Source organism: Peromyscus maniculatus, chromosome 13, assembly GCF_049852395.1.
Source record: "Peromyscus maniculatus bairdii isolate BWxNUB_F1_BW_parent chromosome 13, HU_Pman_BW_mat_3.1, whole genome shotgun sequence".
Lineage (NCBI taxonomy): Eukaryota > Metazoa > Chordata > Mammalia > Rodentia > Cricetidae > Peromyscus > Peromyscus maniculatus.
The window spans coordinates 13,258,133-13,271,713 of NC_134864.1; the positions used below are offsets into that span (position 1 = coordinate 13,258,133).

The 13,581-nt window shown below is 38.6% G+C and overlaps 1 pseudogene; it reads right to left on the minus strand.

Annotated features, from left to right (window-relative positions):
* Window positions 1-6,550: 6,550 nt before the first annotated feature.
* Window positions 6,551-8,710, minus strand: LOC102913641 (60 kDa heat shock protein, mitochondrial pseudogene; annotated as a pseudogene).
* Window positions 8,711-13,581: the final 4,871 nt, after the last annotated feature.

The window sequence follows — 13,581 nt, forward strand, 5'->3', positions numbered from 1 at the left end:
TGTTAAGTTCAGCATGAAGATGCAGAGACCTCTTAAATTAAAAAAAAAAAAAAATGTTTAAATGAACACGAAAAATACCCTGACTGGTCATCAGCACAGGTTGATATACAGGTCTGTAATAAGCATCAATATAATTCTATAAACTCCACATTGTGAGATTGCAAAATAGGGAGAAAATACCCTTAGCTATTAATGAGAATAGGCAGACCTCAAAGAAACCATATCAAATGAAAAGCTGGCAATAGCAGTATTCCAAACATCAGAGCATACTGAGAATTGTAACCTGGAAAATGGCTTGATGTGCATAGTAACTGGACTCTATGCATCTAGGATTTTCACATTTCTTGAGAAGTGCTTGATGGAAAGTTAATGAATTTGCAAGTCTCAGAATCTCGAGGGACATAATTTGACATATACAGTTGTAAGTATGAGACAATGATCAGGTTGTTTGCAAAACAGAGAGCATGAGAGTGAAGTTCAGTGGGCATCGGAAGCTCAATGATGTGAGAGGTCAATGGGATCAGTGAAACCAGTATGTCACGTGGGTAAGAAATTTCAACTCAAGATACACATTCTGTGGTGAGTTAACATTGAACACTATTGGAAAATATGAATTAATGAGAACCAAACAGATGAAATTTAACATAGTACAAATATGAAGATGGGAAACTAATAGACCACCAGTAGACATCTCAGGAACAAATCTTACTTGAATTAAAGGTTCCCACAGAGAGGCCTATTTAAGAAGCTGAGATAAGCCGGGCGGTGGTGGCGCACGCCTTTAATCCCAGCACTCGGGAGGCAGAGGCAGGCGGATCTCTGTGAGTTCGAGGCCAGCCTGGGCTACCAAGTGAGCTCCAGGAAAGGCGCAAAGCTACGCAGAGAAACCCTGTCTCGAAAAAAACCAAAAAAAAAAAAAAAAAAAAAAAAAAAAAAAAAAAAAAAGAAGCTGAGATAAAATTCAACAATAATCTTAACAAATGGGCAACTTTACCCTTCATTGTCTCTGAAAAGCACTCTAAGCCTCATGAAAGTTCAGCGATTTGCCCAGCATATCAGAGTAAGGAAATAGCCAATGATTGTTCATAATTTTACTCCCCAATGACTCATCCCAGCAGTACAGTATGTATGGCTCCCACCAAAATATAGAGATCTGATGGCTAAATATTATGATTCATTCTTCTAACTATCCTCCAAAACTTGAGAGCATGGCATGAATGTGCAAGAAAATACACTGGATTTATGCCCTATGCCTCAGCAGACATCAAGGATGAGTGGAAAGAATATAAAACCAGAAAATGCTGATAAGTACTGTGAGATTCTGTCTTCTGAGCATACCACGGCTTTTGCACGCTTTAACAGCATCTGTGGTTACCTGCACAAAACCTGGACAAGATTAAGCCAGTTAGATATTCAAACATGGACTGCAGAGAAACTACTAAGGTTATCCCTCTAGCTAGAGAGCTGTGGAAAATTAATAGCTAATGTGGGAGTCACTATTCTTCAGACAAAGTGTCAGTGGCAAGTTGCCCATCTCCAGTGGATGGACCCATACTTATGTATATATGGACATCACTAATTGTACTCTTTTGGGTTATATATTTCAAAAAACTGGACATAGACTTGAAAGAAGATTTGTTAGGGGCTCAAACCAACTTGAAAGAGGGAGTGAGAGGTAGACATGAGCAAGACACATTGCAAATACATATGAAAATAGTCAACAAGTAAGTGATTTTATTTTTAAATATTTTCATGAGCTTTAGCTGTAGCTCAGTTGATACAGTACTTGTCTAGGATGCCCAAAGTCCTGGGTCCAATGCAAAGCAGCTCAGAAACCGGTATTTGTGGGGCTGTCTTCTAATCCAAGCATGTCATGGGTTATGACAAGAAGATAAGGAGTTTGAGATTTTTCCTTTGTCACATCATGAGATTGAGATCAACTTAGACTACAAAGCACCTTGTTCCCCACTTTAAAAAAAAGTCCACTTCAGGTTACTCAATAAACCCACAACGAATTAAAGCAATTTTCTCATCTTATTGTTACAACCACATTTTTCCCATTATGCTGCGGTTGAATAAATACTTTTTATATTAACATTTCAGCATTGATTGCTTAGCTTAAAATGCATGATATAAACATATGTAATTAAAGGATTGGATATCAATTTTAATATGATACCTACTTAATTATTTGAAAAAGTATGAAAATATAAAAAATCTCTACACATGTGAAATTTTAATTATTCATTTCGTACATCTTCTATATCTTTTTGTAAAACAAGGTAGGATAGTTACCTATAAGAACATGTTCATAATAAAGTTTTCTGGATGTTATATTAGAGGAATGTTAAACCTTAGCTCCATGATAAACCCATCACAAGTCATGTGATAATATCTACATTTTCTACTATGAAGAAGTTCTGCTATAATATTGCTTACCACATGGAAGCACTTTATTAATCAAAAAACATTAAAATTGTTTGCTGACAGTGATAGGAGATATTGTACACAAGTTTGAATATTATGAAATAAAAAGCTAATAAAACTAAATAGAAAAATTTTGTTATTTCCTCTTCCATTGTAGATTTATGTTATTGCTGATCATTAATTACTTGAAAATATAAATGATCGTATTTTAAAATAGTAGTGTTATCATTGAAATATTATAAAATGTTCTCTCTCCTCTTTCTTCCTTCTCCTCTTCCTCATACACAAGCTGATCTAAGACTTGTTATGTAATCTAGGCTGTCCACAAACTCATGCTCCTGACACTACAGATAAAAAAGATATGCTCACACTCACATTCAAAATAACTTCAAAACTTTACAATACTAGGCATAAACCTACCAAAGGAAGTGAAAAAAAAATCTACAACAAGAACTTTAAATCTCTAAAGGAAAAGATGAGGAACACAATAGAAAGTGGAAATACATCACATGCTCAAACACTATAAAATTAATATTGTAAAAATGACCATTTTACCCCAAACAATATACAGATTTATTGTAATCTCAATCAAAATCCCCCTCTCATTTACCACAGAAATAGAAAAAATAAGTTGTAAAATTCATGTGGAATTATATAAGATTCTGGAATGAAAAACTTCTGGATAGTTAAAGCAATCTTGATAAAAGAACAATGCTAGAGGGATTACAAGTCCAGGTTTTAAGATATAGTAACAAAACAGCATGCTATTGTTACAAAAACAGATGTGAAAAACAATATAAAAAAAGAGAAATTCCAACATGAGTACACATAACTACAATCTCAGAGGTAAACCTACTGCATTATTTTGCTAAAGTGACATAGTATCAAACTACCTTCTTAATTTATGTCACTATACCTATATATTAATGCAGCAGACAATCAGAGAGTTTCTGTGTTCAGAATAGGGTAGTTAATATTAGAAATCACAATTGGTCAAAGTGCAAAGAATAAATTTCAACAGAGTCCTCAGTCACAAATAAGGCATCTATATCAGTCCCTTTCCAAAGTTTAAGGACCATTGAAGAGAGGAGAAAATGATTGTAAGACCAAAGTTTGAGGAGGACAGGAGCAAAACAATGTCCTGCGGGTATGACAAGACCACCACTGTACCCATGTTTTCACAGCAACAAGATCAAACCCATCAACACTCTAGTATGGAGGGGAAGGGGTTCACATGTCTCTTTCCTAACTGAGGAACTATGGGTAGTTTATATCCTCCAGTGAAGCATCAGGTTTCTTTAAGGGTGTGGAACTTCTAAATTGACTATTCTACAGAAAGGACATACAATGTTACCTCACTCAATATGGGAATATACGGGCGGCACAAATTAAAGTTGCTGTGTTATTATTTTATTTTAAAATGATACGATGTTTGGAAGATAGTGAGTTGGGGTGGATCTGGAAGAACTTAGAAGAATGAATGAAAGGTGAATATTATCAAAGTTAGCCATGGTTAATGGAGGAGAATCTAAAACATTTAATTTACTAAACCAGCATATCCCTTATCAGCAATCTATAAACATTTGTCCTTTTACTCACACACAGTAATGTAGTCTTCACTCCTCATCAAGGAAACTTCTCTTTACAACAGAGACTGTTACAGAAAACAACAACCAATCAAAATGAAGAGAGTTGAGCCCAGTCTCACTGGAAACATCTACAAAACCCTCTTGAATCTAAGGTTCAAGAAATGCTGGGGAGAAGGGAGAAGAAAGAATGTAGGAGTCAGAAGATCTGGGAGTTTGCCATGAGATTGTGTCTCCTAGAAGCTCCATCTATATCACACTAACATCACTGCCCAAACATAAGCTGAACAAGGATGATGCCAATGATCATGTCAAACTGAACACAGAAAAGCCCACAAGGCCTCAACCTTTGACAAAGGACCATAGGCAGTCGAAGGAAGCTGGGAGCAAGAGAAGTGGTATTCCCAAAGGACAACAATAAGTTGACCAGTACCAAATATTCAGCCCTGAAAACATGCATACAAGTAACAAAGATACACTGAACAGGGTGTGTGTGTGTGTGGTGTGTGTGTGTGTGTGTGTGTGTGTGTGTGTGTGTGTGTGTGTGTGTGTAATAACAATTAGTGAAAAAAGAGGCCATGAATTTGAAGGAGAATTTGGTGTATATGGGAAAAGTTGTAGGGAGGAAGAGAAGGGAGAATTACTTGATTATATTATAATTCCAAAAATAAAAAGAATGCTATGAAATTCTCAAAGAATTAATACAAAATATTGTCTGGAAAAAAAGACTAAAGGGAAGAATTGATGTTATAATTGGTCTAAGATAGCATCCAGTGTTCATCTATTACCTGTTCTTTTTTTTTTTTTTTTTTTTTTTTTTTTTTTTTTTTTTTTTTTTGAAACAGGGATTCTCTGTGTAGCTTTGCTCCTTTCCTGGATCTTGCTCTATAGACTAGGCCGGCCTTGAACTCACAGAGATCTGCCTGCCTCTTGCCTCCCGAGTGCTGGGATTAAAGGTGTGCGCCACCACCACCCAGCGCTATTACCTGTTCTTATGTTCATCTTATTTTGTGCAATTATGAAAGAAGCACCCAGAGGTCTTTAAGTCATTACTCAGCATGCTCTTCTCAGAATAAGATGTTTCATCTGTTTAAGTTAATAAGCTAAACTCTATAAATGTTATTCCTTGTTTCTTGTATCTCAGCTCCCAATAATGATGCAAAAATGATGACTTGGCCCTCTAAACAAAGGTTTTTTTCTCTCATTTAGTACAGAGAAATTAAACATGCATAGGTAGAGACTTTATATTACCACTCAGCATGATTCTTGCTGTATTGTCTAGAAAAAGGGACTTCTCCTATTGAGAATATCCAACCCATTATGAAGTCATCTAGGGAATTAGTAACAATGAATGGAGGGCAGAACTCTTCCTTCTTTTATTATTACCATCACAGGACACAATGAATTATTTAATTAAATGCACATACTACATGACCATAATGTTATAGCTTTTCACAGTTGAAATATTCTTCCACCAAGTGACCTTTACAATTCCGTGTCTTCAGTTAGTCTTTAAAATGAGGTATCATTCTAGAATATGAGACATCATGGTGTATGTGGGACTCTCAAGTCATGGACTTTTGTATGAATAGATCACCTGATGAGATGAGATATTATGAGGAGTTAAGGGAGATGGCTCAGTGGGTAAGGGCACTTGCTGCCAAGCCTTATCACTGGAGTTAAATGACTGAAGAATGACATAGTGGAAGGAGAACCCGCTCCTACAAGCTGTCCTTTGGACTCTGCTTGTGTATCATGGTACTTGTGTGCAGGCATGCACATGATCACACACATGCACACACACACACACACACACACACACACACAAGCACACAGAGAGAGAAGAGAGAGAGAGAGAGAGAGAGAGAGAGAGAGAGAGAGAGAGAGAGAGAGAGAGAAAGAGAGAGGAGAAACAGGTAATTTTTTAAATGTAAAGATTTGGCAATGTAGGATCTAGCCTCAGTTACTTAGTTCCCAGATTTTGAAGTAGTAGTGCAGTAAGAGACATTTAAATTTGGAAGATAATTACTTAGCATGTGTGTCTTCTATACTGAGTACACCGAGTTGATGTTCCCTAATGGATGGAAGGGAAGAAATGCAATAGACTTGACAGCAGATGGATAATTTGTATCATTGAGTAGTTTTTCTTTCCATCCATAACTCATCATCACTTTCTGATGCTACTGTCTGGCTGACTATAATTAGTGAAGTATGTACTGTGTGCATCTTCAACAGATTTTCCTGTCCTCATATTTGTAAATTGGCCATCCCCTTTGTGATAAGGTGGTGCACAGTAATTTTATTAACAAGAGTTCATCCCTTTTCCTCTCTGCTATATCATACAGTCACAAGAGAGACTGCCTCAGAAAAACTTATGACCTCAGACAATGAGATGTTTTTCTAGAGTCAGTGAAAATCCTGAGGGAGGTTACTACTTCTGGAGATTAACATCAAGTTCTGTGTAAAACGATGCAAGCAGTATATTTCTTTTCTTTTCTTTTCTTTTCTTTTCTTTTTTGAACTTTAAACAAAATTTTATTACACAAAAGTTGTCACGTAATTGGATACTTCTCTACTTTGTACACAATTATTCTTACTCTCCACAGAAAGGCTGCTTCTGAACTTCTCATCTGGTGACACAGAGCTACAATCCTGACGGTAACAGAATAGTAGAAATGCCTCAGTGATTTAAGTTGAAAGCAGGACACTGGTATATGGCTCTTGCACCCAGTATCAGGAATGTACAAATGTCTTTATTCAAAAATACAAAATAAATTATCTGTAGGCATGGACAATGACAGCAGTAAACCATTATAGATCATCAATGGAAACCAGTAACCAATGGTCAGAGTGATCAGCCAACCTTCTCTCTCTTCAGTCACTTTCTTCAGGTGACTTCTCTGAAGTTAGCGGTGAGGAACCTGCCTTGAGCTTCCTGTCACAGTTCATTGATTAGGGCAAAGCACTATTCTAGCAGTTAGAACATACCACCTCCCATACCCCCTCCCATTCCACCCATGGCACCCATTCCAGGGTCCTTCTCTTCCTTAGGAATTTTGGTCACTACAGCTTCTGCTGTAGTTAGCAAGGAGGCCACCCCAGCAGCATTCAGTAAAGCAGTTCTCACAACCTTTGTTGGATCAATGATTCCCTTTTCCACCATGTTAACAAAATCCCCGAGCATAGCATCATAACCAACTTCCGAGGAACTCTGCATAATTTTCTCAACTATCAAAGATCCTTCAACATCTGCATTCTTGGCAATAGTCATTGCAGGCATTTTGAGTGCTCTTTTAATAATTTCTATACCTATTTTCTGATCGTCATTAGAAGGCTTCAAGGAATCCAAGGCTGGGATGCACCGAAGCAGAGCGCAGCCTCCTCCTAGAACAATGCCTTCTTCAATAGCTGCTCTTGTGGCATTGAGAGCATCTGTAACTGTCTTTCTTCTCATTCACTTCAACATCACTCGTTCCTCCAACCTTCAACACAGCTACTCCATCGGAGAGCTTAGCCAGCCGCTCGTTCAGCTTCTCCTTTTCATATTCACTGGTCGTGATGTCCAGCTGCTCCGTGATTTCTTGAATGCGTTTCTCAATTTGAGCCTTGTCATCTTTTCCTTTCAAAAGCATGGCGTCATCTTTGGTGACAATGACCTCTCCAACTTTTCCTAAGTCATGAGCTTGGACATCTTCACGGTTTAGATTCAGCCCCTCTTCTCCAAATACCGCGCCACCAGTGGCGATAGCCATGTCCTTCAGCTGGTTCTTCCTGTTGTCCCCAAACCCTGGGGCTTTGACTGCCACAACCTGGAGACCAACTTTGAGCCTGTTCAAAACCAGTATGCTTAGGGCTTCTTCTCCATCCACATCTTCAGCAGTTATGACCAAGGGCTTCTGATGGGCATTAACAATTTCCAGAGCAGGTACAATGGACTGGACACTAGAAATCTTCTTTTCACTCAACAGAACATAGGCATCTTGGAATTCACATTTTTGACCTTTTGATGTGTCAATAAAATATGGGAAAATATATCCTCTGTCAAACTTCATGCCTTCAATAATCTCTAATTCATCATTCAGTGTTTTCCCATCCTTCACTGTGATGACGCCCTTTCTTCCAACCTTTTTCATTGCATCAGAAATGATGTTTCCAATGTCTTTGTCTCCATTTGCAGAAATTGTAGCAACCTGAGCAATTTCTTCAGGGGTTGTCACAGGTTTAGACTGCTTTTTTAGTTCAGCAATCACAGCATCAACAGCCAACATGACACCTCTCAGGATTTCTACCAGATTGGCCCCTTTGCTGATCTCGAAGCCCTGCTTGGCAATAGAACGCGCCAGAACAGTAGCAGTGGTGGTGCCGTCCCCGGCCTCCTCGTTTGTGTTATTGGCCACATCTTGGACAAGTTTAGCTCCAATATTTTTGTATTTGTCCTTCAAGTCAATTGACTTTGCAACAGTGACCCCATCCTTTGTTACTTTGGGACTTCCCCAACTCTGTTCGATAATCACTGTTCTTCCCTTTGGCCCCATTGTAACAGCTACAGCATCGGCTAGAAGGTCGACACCTTGAAGCATTAAGGCTCGAGCATCCGCACCAAATTTTACATCTTTGGCATAGGCCCAAGTGAGATGAGGAGCCAGTGCCCGGGACACTGGTCTCATCTGGCGAAGGACTGTGGGTAGTCAAAGCATTTCTGCAGGGCGGCGGCGGCGGGAGCACACAAGGTAAAGCAGGCCGTCAGCGGCGAGTGAGGGACAAGCAGTATATTTCTATATGCACTGTAAATACAGTATGAAGACAATTTTCCTAGAGGTAGGAAATGGTGTTTGAGAAGAAGGAAAAGCATGTGACTACCATCCCATAATAATGATGCATACCATGAATACTATAGTACCCAGATATAACAATGATACATTTTAATGTTTTTCTGTCTTGATTATATATATATATATATATATATATATGTATGTATATATATATATTCTTCATACACAGCAAATTCTGCTGTGGAATTTCGTTCTCTATGCTGTTAATGTGTGTTGCTCTGATCGTTTGATAAATAAAATGCTGATTGGTCATTAGCCAGGCAGGAAGTATAGGCAGGATAAGAAGACAAGGAGAATTCTTGGAAGAAGAAGGCTGAGTCAGGAGTCACCAGCCAGACACAGAGAAAGCAAAATGACAAGGCAGAACTAAGACAAGGTACCAAGCCACATGGTTAAATTAGATAAGAATTGTGGGTTAATTTAAGTGTAAGATCTAGTCAGTAATAAGCCTGAGCTGATGGCCATACATATTGTAATTAATATAAGTTTCTGTATGTTTATTTGGGTCTGAGCAGCTGTGGTCTGAGCGGAACACAGGAAAACATTCAGCTACAAAATTCTAGTTATCTTGCTGCATGGAGGAAAAGACAGAACAGTTTTTAAAAAGGAAGAAAAAATGTGCAATGAGTTTCTTTGAAAAATCACAGAGAAAATCAGATAAATTACAGGCTGATGATGGAGCCAGGACATGATAGGGAATAGATGTCAAGGTACTGGGAAAAGCAGGTAAGTCAAGGCTAAAGAGTAGTCAAAGAATGGTGATTTGGGCACCTGGATGTGGTGATATTTTATTTGTACTGAAATGTTATTTTAATTTTATGTTAATAAATAAAGTTGCCCTGGGGTCAGAGCTATTAGAGCCATAGTGAGAGCGTGGTGGTTAGAAGAGCTAGGTAGATTTCTGTGTGTTCAGGGATACAGCCAGTATTGGAGACATACGCCTTTAAGACCTGGAGGGCGGTACTTACAGGCAGTGATGAGGCAGTCATGTGGTTGGGTTTACAACCAATGAGAAGGCAGAACAGAAAGATTATTTAAACAGGGACACAGGAAGTACCTCCCTCTCTCGGGGAAGCTAGGAGCACTGCAGGAGGTAAGATTTTATCTCTGAGCTCTGACCTCTCGGCTTTTCTCTTTTACCTTGGCTCTGTGTTTCTTATTTTAATAATACGATTGGTTACATCTACATCTGGCGCCCAACGTGACAAGAATCCATTAAAAACTGCTTGGGGCCGGCTCCCTAGCCGGAGCAGCCGGCTCCCTAGCCCCAGCCCAGGGCTGCTTGGGCTCAGGCCGGACTGTGAGCTGCTTGCTTAAAGCCAGTGCTACAAACAGCTCAGGCCCGCCCTGCTAAACAGGGCCCCTGGCTGTAAAGCCAAGCCTTGACTCGGCTCAGAGGGAACAAGTGGCTGGCTTTAAGCTTTAGCCGGCTACCCCTTCGCTTTCACTTTCACTTTCACTTTCACTTTCACTTTCACTTTCACTTTCACTTTCTCTCTTGCTTTCTCTCTGTCTCTCTGTTTCTCTCTCTCTCTCTCTCTCTCTCTCTCTCTCTCTCTCTCTCTCTCTCTCTCTGGATTTACACCTAGGACTCTAGGTGGCTGTTTTGAAATTCGCTCGGATTTCTACTGTTCTACGCAGATTTGGTAAGTCATAAAGGAAACTATTTAAAAGACAAATTTTTTCCACATTTAAAAAAATGGGTTTCCTGTGTACATTGGAAGAAAATTGGGTTTTGTTTGAAATTTTAGGCAGTCTGACAATGGAACAACTATATGAAAAGATTAGTATTATGGGAATTATGCAGTTAATCACCATGCTTATTCTCATTTTACTATTTAAAAAGATAGTCGATTTAAGTGCCAGGATAACAGCTTTAGAAAAACCTGTTAATTTTAACAGTGAAGTTGGTTCAAGTTTGGATCATAAGGTTACAGAAAGAAAGCCTGTTTTCACACAATCATCCTTAATTTATCCTGTAACCGTACAGCAGATGCCTGATCAAATGGCTACACAAAATATCTGGGCTCCAATTGAACTGATGGATTTTAAAAGGTTTAAGGAGGCAATAGTATCTTATGGCATGCATTCCCCATATGTAAAGCAAATGTTAAACTCTTGGTCAACATATAATAGGATTATACCACAGGACTGGCGGGACCTTGCACAAGCTGTTCTGGAACCCAGCCAGAGAATTCAATTTCTGACTTGGTTTAAGGAGGAAGCTAGAAACGTAGAAACACAATGGAGGGATAAAGGAATACAAGTTTGTCAGGATCAGCTTATTGGAGAAGGCCAATATGCTTCAATACAAACACAATGTTTATATGATGTTCAAACCGTAATTTTATGTCGAATGGCAGCCTTGAATGCATGGGACAGAGTTGATGAACCAGGAAAAAAACATGAGTCATTCACAAAGGTTATGCAAGGCCCTAAAGAATCTTTCACAGATTTTTTAGAAAGACTGGCTTCAGCAGTAAACAGAATGGTCTCAGGATCAGAAGCTAGTAAGGCAATAATTGAAGCTTTGGCATTTGAGAATGCGAATGCAGCATGCAAAAGAATAATCAGGCCGTTAAGGGCAAGATCTGCACCTTTGGAAGATTGGATTAGAGAAACAATTAATGTTGAGGTTGATGAGCATGATACGTGGGTAGGAGAAGTAATTTCAAAAGGTTTGAGGAGTGTTAGATGTTTTGGGTGTGGAAAGCAAGGACATTTTAAAAGGGACTGTAAACAGGTCAATCCTAGAAGCAATGTTTCTTCAAGGAACAATGGCAACAGAATGCCCCTTCCTTCTGGAGTATGCAGAAGGTGTGGTAAGGGAAAACACTGGACCAACGAATGTAGATCAACAAAGGACAGACAGGGTAATCCTTTGCCTCAGTTTTTGGGAAACTCCCGGAGGGGCCTCATGCAGGCCCCCATAGCAAAACCAGTTCAAACCTTTCCTGCAGCTGTAGAGGAAATACCTGCTCTGAGCGATTAAATAACCAAATGACTATTGGAATAAATCATGCTGGTCAGGATGATGAAACAGAGAGAATAGAAAATTCAGGAGAAAACATAAAGAAAATTTTTTGGCAAACTTCTATTAATGAACAGAGACCAAAATTAACGATAAAAATAAATGGTGTTTTGTTGTCTGGTCTGGTAGACACAGGTGCGGACATTACCATAATTGCACCAGAATTTTGGCATCCAGCTTGGCCTCTTCAGGAGGTAAACGTTCAACTGTTAGGAATTGGGACATTATCTGGAGTGAAACAGAGTGCAAGATGGCTGGAATGTATAGGTCCAGAAGGACAGAGAGGAAAATTAAAACCATATGTCGCTAACATAGCTATGAACCTGTGGGGTCGAGACTTGTTGCAACAATGGAATACTCAGATTAAAATCCCTCCAATCTCAGAAACAAATCATAAACTAGCACATGTTTCTGAGAGAAATATTAGAAGGCATTATTTTGAGTGGTCACCAGCCATCCATATTATACAGGAACAGGGCACAACAACTGATAATCCTCCAAAAATACCAACAGCTCTACCTTTAAAATGGTTAACAGACAAGCCTGTATGGGTTCAGCAATGGCCTTTAACAACAGAGAAACTCCAGGCTTTAGAAGAGCTGGTAGAAGAACAGTTAAATGCTCAGCATATTGAACAGTCAACCAGCCCTTGGAATTCTCCTGTATTTGTTATTAAAAAGAAATCTGGTAAATGGAGAATGGTAACAGACCTTAGAGCAATTAACAAAGTAATTCAGCCGATGGGCTCTCTACAATCTGGAATTCCTTTGCCTACTCTGTTACCAAAAGGATGGCCTCTCATAGTTATTGATTTAAAAGACTGTTTCTTTTCAATACCCTTACAAGAAAAGGACAAAGAAAGATTTGCTTTCACAGTGCCTACTTATAATAATTCTCAACCGGTTAAAAGATTTCAATGGAGGGTCCTCCCACAGGGAATGTTAAATAGCCCAACTCTGTGCCAATATTTTGTACAACAGCCATTGGAAGTGATACGTAAAAAATTTCCTAAATCTATAATTTATCATTATATGGATGATATTTTACTAGCTGACTCAAATGCAGATACTTTAGAAAGAATGTTTGAAGAAATAAAGAAAATTTTGCCTTGCTGGGGATTACAAATTGCTCCTGAAAAAATACAAAGAGGAGATTCTCTTAATTATTTAGGATATAAAATAGAGCTACAAAAAATTAGACCCCAAAAGGTGCAAATTAGGAGAGATAGACTACAGACTCTTAATGACTTTCAAAGATTATTTGGAGATATTTCTCATCTACGAACTATTGTTGGGGTAAAAAATGATGAACTGACTAATTTGTTCAAAACCTTAGAAGGTGACAAGGACTTAAATAGTCCAAGAGAATTATCACCTGAAGCTGAGAAAGAATTGGCCTTGGTAGAAAAGAAAGTACATGAAGGGCACGTGGATCGTATTGATCCAAAGCTGGATTGCATTTTGGTTATTTTACCCTCTAGGCATTCCCCTACTGGAATATTAATGCAGAGGGAAGATATTATATTGGAATGGATATTTTTACCAAATAAACCAAATAAAAAATTAAAAACTTATGTGGAAAAAATCTCTGACTTGATTTGGAAAGGAAAATTGAGACTTCGTCAATTAGCAGGAATAGACCCAGCAGAAATTGTCGTACCTTTAACTAAGGAGGACATTGAAAAATTATGGACAGAAAGTGAACC